This window comes from Sciurus carolinensis, chromosome 2 (genome assembly GCF_902686445.1).
Source record: "Sciurus carolinensis chromosome 2, mSciCar1.2, whole genome shotgun sequence".
In the NCBI taxonomy this organism is placed as follows: Eukaryota; Metazoa; Chordata; class Mammalia; order Rodentia; family Sciuridae; genus Sciurus; species Sciurus carolinensis.
This window is the reverse complement of record NC_062214.1, coordinates 130,038,794-130,050,224: the sequence shown is the minus strand read 5'-3', so window position 1 is coordinate 130,050,224 and position 11,431 is coordinate 130,038,794.

Here is an 11,431-nt window from a genome sequence, read left to right as displayed (position 1 = left end):
CTCTTGGTCATGGTTTTGGGGCTCCTCTCTGTTTATCTCTCTCTGTTTCTTTTGTGTACAATCTTGCAATTGGAGTTTATCTATCAGAAGTGAAGTGAGTTGAAGAAAGGCCCCCCTATAAGTCTAAGATAATGTTTTACTGTAATGATCTGGCTTTTAAATAGCTTTCTAGATTATTGTACAATCTTGAAGCTGGAGTTGATCTGTCGAAGGTAAAGTAAGTGGAAGAAATTTGTACATGCAGTTCTGTCTGTTTTAGATTCCCTGTCTGTCAGCCCTGGTTTCAGTGATCCTCTCTTATCTGTATTTTTTGTTGTTGTTGTTGTTGTTGTTTTTTGTCTGTTACTGGCCCTTTAAGACAAGAGCCAAGCTGCCTTGATATTACTGGTAGTCTCTTGAGCACAGAGATCTTGGCTGCGTGGGCCACCTATAGGAATAAGCCTGTCTAAGAGAAAGAGGATTTACTGTAACATAATCTGGCCTTTAAATTGTTTCTCTGGATTATTATACAATCTTGACATTGAAGTTGGTCTGTCAGGAGTAAAGTATATGAAAAAGATTCTGTATGTATAGGCATTTATGCAGTTGCATGATAAGGGGTCTGATCCATCAGGAACTAAGTTGAAGGTGCCAAAAGGCACTGTCTCTGGTGTACAAGGATATCAGGACACCAGAAGAAAGGATTTAAAAATTTAAGTTTGGCATTCCCAGCACCATTTTTCAGCCTGACTCCAGGCAGTTTTTGATCATCTCACTGTGGGTCAAGAACACCAGCCCTAAACTGGTGAAAATATAACCCGGAAAAGCTGCCAGAACTATAGAAAAATGGTCAAAGAGAATTCTCCCCTGCCTTCTGACCTCTTTTGCTTCTGGGGTTTGAAGACTCCTGGCTCAAAAATATTCTGTGCTCCCACCCCTTCCTTGAATGCAATCTGGGAGAAAAAATATACAGGCACAGTATTAGTATACACTGGATTAAACAACCCTCTCCTGGTGTGAAATTTGTTTTGCAAATCAAATGCACAGATAGCATTCATAATGACTATATCAGAATATTAATTTAAGAAAGGGTACAAAACTAGAAAAAAAAAACAAAAGAAAGTTATAGGTAGGGACATATATTTTAGTATGGAAAATTAGAAGGTAAAAGAAATATTTCTGTATTAGAAAGTAGTTTGTCTGGTAAAGTAATATTCTTGGGCTAATACCCAAGAGGAAAGAAGACAAAACTAAAGTAGTGAATGTCTAAGTAAGTTCCAGGAAGTTTTTGGAAGGTAAATCTCAAAAGGTTTGTGTTTGTGATTAAATTGGTTATAATTAGCACAGTTAAAGTTATTTAAACTTTAATGTGCTGAAATGAAGCAAAGTCTGAAACATTAATCTTCTCTATTTGCTAAGTTTTATTACTTGGGGAAACTAAGTCTTAAAGGGACTAGGGTTTGTACATGTTTGTAACTCAATCAACAAACAACTGTTATTTAGGTTATAATAATATTGTTGACTCCCAAAATATACATGACTAGGTATATATATGCATCTGAGAACTATCTGTCTAAGCCTTGTCTAAGTGTTATATAAAAGTTTATAAAATGAAAGTTTGTGTAAGTTTAGCAGCAAGACAACCAATAAGTGCTCTTTCTAATACATTGTATCTGACATAGAAGGGCCACACTGTCATTTGAAGATTTGTCTTCTATCTGATTGCTTTGACTAAGTCAATTTTGTGATCATTAACACAGTTTCTAAATGTATAAGAGATTTAAGGCTATCCTTTGATTTTTTTAACCCATGTAGAACTGTGATTATTCTTACCATATACTCTGGATTCTAAATTATAATTTAAAAGTTAAACTTAGCTAAATGTAAAGGTTAAAAGAGTACTTTGCCAAGTTGATGTTCTCCAAACTAAAATTACATGTAGCAAGTCTCAAATTTGTAAAGAAATAACAAATTTTGTTGGTCTTTATTCATGCCATTTAATGTTTAATAGCTGGATAAAGTAACCTGTTGTCAATAAGTTATATATACAACTTTGTGTTTCTCTTCACACTGAAGTAGGAATTTAAATGTATATTTGGAAGGTAACAAGGAGAACCTGATCTCTTTAAAGGTGACACTTTACAACATAGAAGCATTCTGCCATTTTTTCCACAAAAATAAAGTTAAAAGCTCTCTTAATCTTTTTTTGATTCATGTTTCAGATGTAGTGTTGTATGGTGATATTTGTGAAGAGCCCTGCCTTACCTGAGATAAGGCTCTGACTTTAACCTTACTCCATGTTAAAATGTCTCCAAAATAGGCTAGACTTCAGCTCATTTAAAGTTGTGTTCAAAAGATTGATTTTTTTGGTAATGATTACTGTGATCTCAAATATGGAATACAATATAGAACTAAGTAATTTTTTTTTGGGGGGTGCTGGGGATCGAACTCAGGGCCTTGTGCTTACAAGGCAAGCACTCTACCGACTGAGCTATCTCCCCAGCCCCCTAAGTAAAGTTTTAAGATTATAAATGTCACTTTTCTTGATTCATAGCTATTACACAAACTGAATATGTTTTTGCTCTGTTGATTTCATTTTGTATTTTCCTTGTGAGTTTTATAACTCTTGCCTGTTAGTGTTTTGCAGAGGTACTGCTTCTAATAAAAAACAAAAAACAAAACCAAAAACAAACAAACAAACAAACAAAAAACACTGGATTAATTTGAGATAATAACCCATGGCCTACAGGACAGATAGTATATAATGCAGACTTCCAGTACTAATACTAACCCCAATAAAATGAAAGGGGTATCTGTAAAATTATAGATATTGAAGTTACAACCTGTTACTCCCTCTTTAAGACTGGTGAAACTGGCTTGCTGAGTGTTTAAAGTCAAAAAACTTGGACACCAAAGTCAAGGAAGTAAAAGGGCCAAGGAAAAGGTAGCCAAGATTTTGGCCCTTGTCTTGCAGGGTCAGCGAGGACCCAGAGAATGACAGGATCCCTCTCTGGGCCCTGCAACTCTCTGGTAAGTCACCCAATCTACTGATCAGGGAGATTGAGAGGACCCCAGGGAAGGGGAAGCCAACCAATGCACATTCTTTAAAGAGTAGGGTCATTGGCAACAGAAATGTCCCTGATGCTTCCAGGAGAAGACACATATAGTCAGCCAGACCCTGACCCATCTTGGCATGTGGTACCACTGGTGGAGGAAAGCTAAAGAAGTCAGGAGGTTTTCACATGTTCCCAAGAATGATATCTGAGGAATTTCAGCTGACTCTTAAGAGTATATAGAAACATGATCATAAACACCTGGCAGGAGAGTGTATCCTAAAAACATACTCTTACATGGACATTTAAAAGGAAAAACAATGATTTCTTTTTAAATGTAATTTAAGATGTACACTTGTGTCAGCCCTACCAAAAGCTGGAGGCTGGAAAGGAATGTTTCTGGTGTGAGAGTGTCTAATATGAATGACCACAAGAGTTGAAAATTTGTCATGAGTTAATTTGAGTCTGATTTCATAGACCAAAAAATCTTCCTAACCTCCTACATTGATGCTACTTGATCTGTTTTTCACCGATAAGATTTTGAGTTACTGTCCTCATTGTTTTCAGACATTGACTGAAAAACCAATTGTTTTGTGCTAATTATTTACAAAAAGTAATGCTTTTCTGTCTTTATCATTGTCTTGGCATGATCCTTGCCCAGTGTATGCCTTGTCCAGTGACCTGCCATCTGCCACTGGGGACCTCTGGACTGCTCTGATGCTGAATGCCCTTAATTGTCCACAACCTGGTAGAGAACAAGGACTTTGGGTTACTGCCTCCAACTTCACCCCCTTTCAGCAGGAAGCAATTTGGAGATGTCATCACCCATTTTTCCACAGAAATGGAATGTAGAAATTGACAGTGGGGAAAGGTAAGAGTGGTCCACCTTATGCCTGGAATGTAGCCATTGCTGCTCTGCCACTGCAACTTTTTTTTTTTTTTTTTTTTTTTTGCGGTGCTGGGGATTGAACCCAGGGCCTTGTGCTTGCAAGGCAAGCACTCTACCAACTGAGCTATCTCCCCAGCCCTGCAACTTATTTTTATAATGAACATGTTTCCTTCTCTTTCTCTCTCTCCCTCCCTAATCTCAGGGGAAACACAATTACCTTTCTTCCCCACTTTAGGTAGATATCTGTCCCTGAGTACATACCCACCTAAGTAATGAAGTAATTCAGACTTTGAGGATGGTACCAGAAAATCTCAGAAATGACTATTGCCCAAATTAACAAGTGAATTACAAACGCACCAGAGAACATGTGGAATGTAGCTTTAAGTCACCGCTTTAAAAGCCCCCTGTTCCTGCTAATGGGCAGGATCAGTCTTTGGGTCAGGAGTTCCCTGTGTCTCTCCTTTGCTAGCAAAGCAATTAACCTTATTTTTCCTTTTTCTCAAAAAAAAAAAAAAGTGTATATAACATGACTATGTGAGAGTTATTCCTATAATGCAAGGATGTTTCCACATTTAATAATCTAATACACCACATTAACAGAATAAAGGGCAAAAACCACATGGTAGTTTCAATTAACATAGAAAATGTTTTAGCAAGATTTATTACCCTTTTATGGAATACATACTCAATAAACAAGGAATAGAAAGAACCTACCTCAACATGATGAGTGCTATTTATGAAAAGCTATAGGTAACACCATTTGCAACGGCACAAACTGAAAATTCCCCTATAACATATAAACAAGACAAGTATATTAATCTGTTTTTGTTATCATAATGAAATACTTGAGAAAGACAAACTTATAAAGGCTGAAAGTTGGAATGACATGGCACAGGCTGTAGTGGGGTCTCCCCTGCACTACATCTTCTCATTGCAATTTGTAATGAAGGAGCATGTTCAGAAACAAGGAATAACATTTTGGGTAAGGATAAGGTCAGGCTCAGAACTTTATAACAGTCATCTCATAAAAACTAACCAGTGTTCAACAAGAACTGCCTAATTCATTTTGAAGGTATATTCTAAGGACTAGGTCCACTAGGCCCCACCTCTAAAAATGTCCATCAGTTCCCACATTGCCCCACTAAGTTGAAGCTCACAATATATGGACTCTTGTGGGGCAGACCACGTACAAACCACAGTAGCAAGGATACCTACACTAGCCACATCTATGCCAATTAATATCATATTAGTTCTGGTCAGAGCAGTTAGGCAAGAAAATGAAATAAATGCAAACAGAAAAGGGGAGAAAGAAAATTATTTCAGTTTACAGATGATATGATCTTATATGTAGAAAATCCTAAATTTTTCCCAACAAATCTGTTAAAACTAATAAATCCAACAAAGTTGCAAGATACAAATCAACACGTAAAAACCAGACTTCCTTAACAAGACTCCTAAAATACAAGAAATAAAAGCAAGCATCAATAAATGGAATGCATTCAAACTCAAAAGCTTTTTCTCAGCAAAAGATACAATCAATAATGTGAAAAAAGAGCCTACAGAGTGGGAGAAAATCTTTTCCATATGCACTTCAGATAGAGCATTAATCTCCAAAATTTATAAAAAACTTACAAAACTTTACACCAAAAATACAAAAAACTCAATCAATAAATGAGTCAGGAACTGGACAGACACTTTACAGAAGCAGATATACAGGCAACTGACAAATATATGAAAAGTGTTCAACATCTCTAGTAATTAGAGAAACTAAAAACAAACCTAAGATTTCATCTTACTCCAATTAGAATGGCTATTATCATGAACACAAGCAATAATAGGTGTTGGTGTGGATGTGGAGGAAAAGGCATACTCACACATTGCTGGTGAAGTTGCAAATTGGCGTAGCCACTCTGGAAAGCAGTATGAAGATTACCCAGAAAACTTGGAATGGACCCACCATTTGACCCAGTTATCCCACTTCTTGGTTTATACCCTAAGGACTTAAAATCAGCATATTACAGTGACACATTGATGTTTATAGCAGCTCAATTCACAATAGCTAGACTGTGGAAACAACCTAGATGACCTTCAACAGATGAATGGATAAAGAAACTGTGGAATTTAAACATAATGGAATATCATTCAACCATAAATAAGAATAAAATTATGGGAATTGCAGGTAAATGGATGGAGTTGGAGAATATCATGCTAAGTGAAATAAGCCAATCCCAAAATCCAAAGGAAAAAAATTTTCCCTAATAAGTGGATGATGATACATAATGGGAGTGGGAGGTAGGGGATAAGAAAAGAATGGAGGACCTTTAGATTATATAGAAGGAAGTGAGAGTGGGGGAGGGTGTGGAGGCATGAAAAATGGTGGAATGAGACCGACATCATTACCCTATGTATATGTATGATTACACAAATGGTATGAATCTATATTGTGCACAACCATAGAAATGAAAAGTTGTACCTCATTTGTGTACAATGAATCAAAATGCAGTCTGTATAAGGTTAAAATAAAAATCTATGGTATTTCTATGTAGTAAAAATGAAAAGAGAAAAGAAAATTGTGAGAACAATTGAATTTATGATTTCATCTAAGAATAAAATAATTGGAAATTAACCCAACTGAGGAGGTAAATACTTGTACACTGAAGACTACAAAACACGACTGAAGGAAATTAAACAATACAACAATAAATGGGAAAACATCCTGTGTTTGCAAATTAGAAGACTTCAATTTAAGATGTTTGTACTACCTGCTATGGTTTGGGTATGAAGTGTTCCTCAAAGTCTCATATGCTGAAGGCTTGGTGCCTACTGCAACAATGTTGAAAGGTGAGGATTATAAGGAGTAATTGGATTATGAGGGTTATAACCTAATTGACACATTGAACTATTTGATAGATTAATAATTTTAAAGAATCTTGGAAAGTTATGGAAACTGTAGGAGAGGTGAGTCAGTTGTTGGAAGCAGGAGTCATTTTCTGGAAGGGTATTTCTTGTGCCCAGCCATTCATGTGTGTGTCTCTCTCCCCGCTTTATCCCCCTTTTGGGCTTCCATGAACTAATCAATTTTCCTCTACCATGCCATTCTTTCATGATGTTCTATCTCAAAAGCATTAGAACCAGTTGACCATGAACTGAAATCTCTAACCTCTGAAACCATGACCCAAAATAATTTTTTTTCTCATCTAAATTCTTTTCCTTAGGTACTTATCACAGCAACGAAAAGCTGACTAACACACTACCCAAAGTGATCTGTAGATTCAACACAATCTTTATGGTCTGACAATGGTGATTTTGAACCAATAGAAAAAATCATCCTAAAATTTATGTAGAATCTTAATGAATCCCCAGTAGTGAAAACAATGTTGAAAAAGTGGTCATGGTCAAATAATCTTTGACAAGGGCACCATGACCACTGAAAGGGCAAAAGAACAATATGAACAAAATGAAACTGGGAAACTCAATAACAACACACAGAAGAATGAAGATGGACTCATACCTTACACTATATACAAAAAGTAACTCAAAATGAATTGAAGACTTACACATAAGACTTAAATCTCTTAATACCAAGAAGAAAGCATTAGAAAATTCTTCATTACACTGAAACTGGAAAGGATTTCTTGGATACTACATCAAAAGCACAAGAAGTTAAAAGCAAAAATAGACAAATGAGACTATGTCAAACAAAATTCTGTGTATCCAAGATACTGAAGTGAAAAGACAATTTTGTAATGGGAGAAAATATTTGCAAGTTTTATATATGATAAGGAGGTAATATCCATAAAACACAAAGAGCTGCAAGTCAATCCCAAAATAAAAAAAAAATCCAATTAAATAAATGGTAAAGGACTTGAATAGACATTTTTCCAGAGATGACACACAAATAATTGACAAGTATATGGAAAGATGTTCAATATAACTGATCATCAGATAAATGCAAGTCAATAAGACAAAAAATGAGCAACTTATACCTATTAAGACAACTACTATAGGATGAAAAGCAAACAAAATGAAAACAGAAAATAACAAGTGCTGCCAAGGATATAGAAAAGTTGTCACCCTTGTGTACCATTAGTAGGATTGTAGAATGGTGCAACCACTATACAAAACAATATGGTGATTCCTCAAAATATTAAAAGAACTATTTTATATTTTATATTTACTACTTCCAAATATGTATCTAAAAGAATTGAAAGCAGGAGCTGAAAATGGAATGTAATACCTTGGTTCATAGCAGCACTATTTACAATAAGCATGAAGTTGAAGAATTCAAATGTTCATTGATGGATGAGTGGAGAAACAGATGTGGTATATGCATACAATGGAATATTATTTACCCATGAAAAGCAAGAAAATCTTGTCAAATGCTATAACATGGGTAAACCTGAAGGGCATTAAGCCAAGTGTGATAAAACCATTTATCTTCACTAAGAAGATAAATACTGTATAATCGTACTTATATGAGGTATCTAACACAGTCAAATGCATAGAAATGGAAAACAATGGTTCTTATCAGGGACTGGGGGCAGGGAAGGGGAAAGAGGAAGTTGTTTATGTACAGAATTTCCAATTTTCAGAAAGAAAAACATTTGAAGATCTGTTTTTGCAATAATGTGAATATACATATAACACTACAATACACTTAAAACAGTTAAGACAATGAATTTGAGCACAGTTTAATAAAAATATGCCTGGTCTTGTAGGTTGATCCAAGGATAAAAACAGATGCACAGAGTAGAACATCACCAACTGGGGCAACCAAGGCCAACTGTGCCCCACTCACAGCACTGGCCAGCAAGAAGTGACAAAACATTGTTGTTGCAAGCTCTTGAATTTTGGGATAGTTTCCTTGTAGAGACTGTAAGGAAGTAATACTCTTATTTAAGGAAGGCAAGCAAGCATGGAAGTGAACATAATTGAAAGTTATATGTAAAATAGACATCTCAGGAATAGAAAAGAAGAAATTAAGCAAGTGATTACAGACTATAGAAAGATAACATTTTTTTCTCTACCAAATTAATTGCTTGTAGGAGTTTGCCTCTTATTGGTTTTATTTGAAGCACTTACGATGAATCAAGCTTTTTGGTTTTTACCAACCAATGAAGTAGTTATGTGATTAGTCTCATTTTATCAATTAGAAGACTGGGATGCCAAAATGATAAATGAGATATCTTCAATGTTCAAGGATAGAAAGTGATGGAACCTGATTTTGGACCCAGAAATTTGCATATGAAACCTAAGATCTTAATGATCTACTTTTTTTAGTACTGTTTATTAGTTAAATGTCACCGTCCAGCGGGACATAAAAAGACACGTACACCTCAGATTGTCATGAAGGAGCTTTTTCTTTATTTGGATCCCAACAACAACAACCCCCAAAAAGCAGTCTCACCCTGAATATATAAGCAGTCTCATGCATAAGCAATTTCCATCAGCTATGTCCACCCAATCCTGTTAAAGGTCAAGCAATCACAAGCTCAAACATACATGTAGCCAATTGTAACAGCTTCCTGTTTTTCTCCAGGCATACCAAGGACGCCCTTTGGCTCCCTGCCAGCCCACATCTCCCCCTGTTTGTCTATAAAAAGATCGTGCCTGTCTTAGGTTATCCATGACAGAGCAACATCCTTACCCGTCATCAGAAAATGAAGCTTATATATTCATTCCCTGTCTTAGGTTGGTATGAGCTCTTCACGAATCTTACCCATCTCTGACTACCAGTCTAGTATAGCCAAACTTGTGGGGAGGTTCCCACATAACCTGCTAAGTCATAGGAGCCATTTGGGAAGGGTGCTAAGGCAGGAGAAAAGGGTACAGTAGGTAACCCTAATGTGGAATTAGTGGTAAGAATAGGAGGATATAGATTGGAAGAGTTAGTAAGGGGCAAAGGGCAAGGCCACGCCTTTACTATCCCCCATAGGTAATGCACGGCTCCTCCATTAACATAGTGAGGGATCATCAACAACAACAGTTGGAGGAACTTCCACATCTTCTTATTGTTCTTGGTTTTCTATTGAGGAAGCCTTGACCAATCTTTCAGGCACCCAAATTGGCGATTGTGCATCCTGCGGGAAAACACAAACAGATCCTCGGGTCCAGATTAACACCGGATCCAGGCCTTTCCATTGTCCCGATAGAATGTTCTTCCAGAGCATTTGAGGTAGATGTTTTTTATTAGGCTCTGAATGATGGTCAGCAGCCGATCAGCCCTCAGAATCGATATTTCAAAAATTTAAAATAAACAAGGCAAGAGATAATTTGTCTTTTGGGAATCTGTATGATGGCCCTTCCCCCTTCTTGTTTATAAAGCATGTTTTTAAGTGTTAAATGGGCATACTGAACAATGCTTTGTCCAGTAGGATTATAGGGAATTCCTGTGACATGTTGAATACCAAAGGTGGAACAAAATTGTTTAAAAGCCTGGGACGTATGTCCAGGACCATTATCTGTTTTAATTTGTTTGGGGACCCGTAGGATGGAGAAAGAATGTAAACAGTGTGTTATTACATCTTTGGTTTTTTCTCCAGTGTGAGCAGAGGCCATAATAAATCCTGAAAAGCTATCTATTGACACATGGATGAATTGTAGTTTTCCAAATTCTGAATAATGAGTTACATCCATTTGCCTAATATGATTGGGCTGAAGCCCTTTTGGATTTACTCCTAACGAGGGGTTAGGAATAAGTGTAGCACATTTAGCACAAGACTTGACTATGTCCCGAGCTGTTGCCTTAGTAATCTGATAGCGTAAACATAGAGTAGAAGCATTTATGTGAAATTTGGAATGAAAATTTTTTGCATTTTCAAGTGCATCAAAGATATGTGGGTCTCTGGTAGCCATGTCTGTTATATCATTGTGTAAACTTAGAGGACCTGGAAGGCCAGTATGAGCCCAAACATGCCCAATAAAAAAAGGGCTTTTTCTATCCCAAATAAGTTTTTGTAAAGATTGTAAATACTTAGTGATGGTGGAAGTGAGGGAGAGCAGACCAGTTAATTCTAAATTTTGAATAGCATTAACAACGTATTTGCTATCAGAGAATAGGTTAAAGGGCTCATGGTGGGTTCTGAATACTTCTATAGCTACTAATAGTTCTGTTTGTTGTGCAGATAGAGTATTAAACAGCAATGTTTCTGTAACATTATTTACAGTAATAGCACCCATACCATTTTTTGATCCATCAGTAAATATAAGGGTAGCTCCTATAATAGGTTCTTTTCAGGTGACTTTGGGGAAAATTATAGGATGTTGACTCCAAAATTGGAGAAGAGGATCAGATGGCAAATGATTGTCAAACACAGCAGAAGTACTAGTAAAGACTATAGCCCATGAATTTGAATTATTAATAAGATATTGTATCTGATCTGTAGTATAAGGAGTAGTTATTGTCGAGGAATGTGACCCAAAGGTGGCAAGGGATACTTTTAATGCCCTAAGGATTAATTCTGCCACAGATTCAGTAAACAAGGATAAGACCTTGTTAGGGGCATAATTC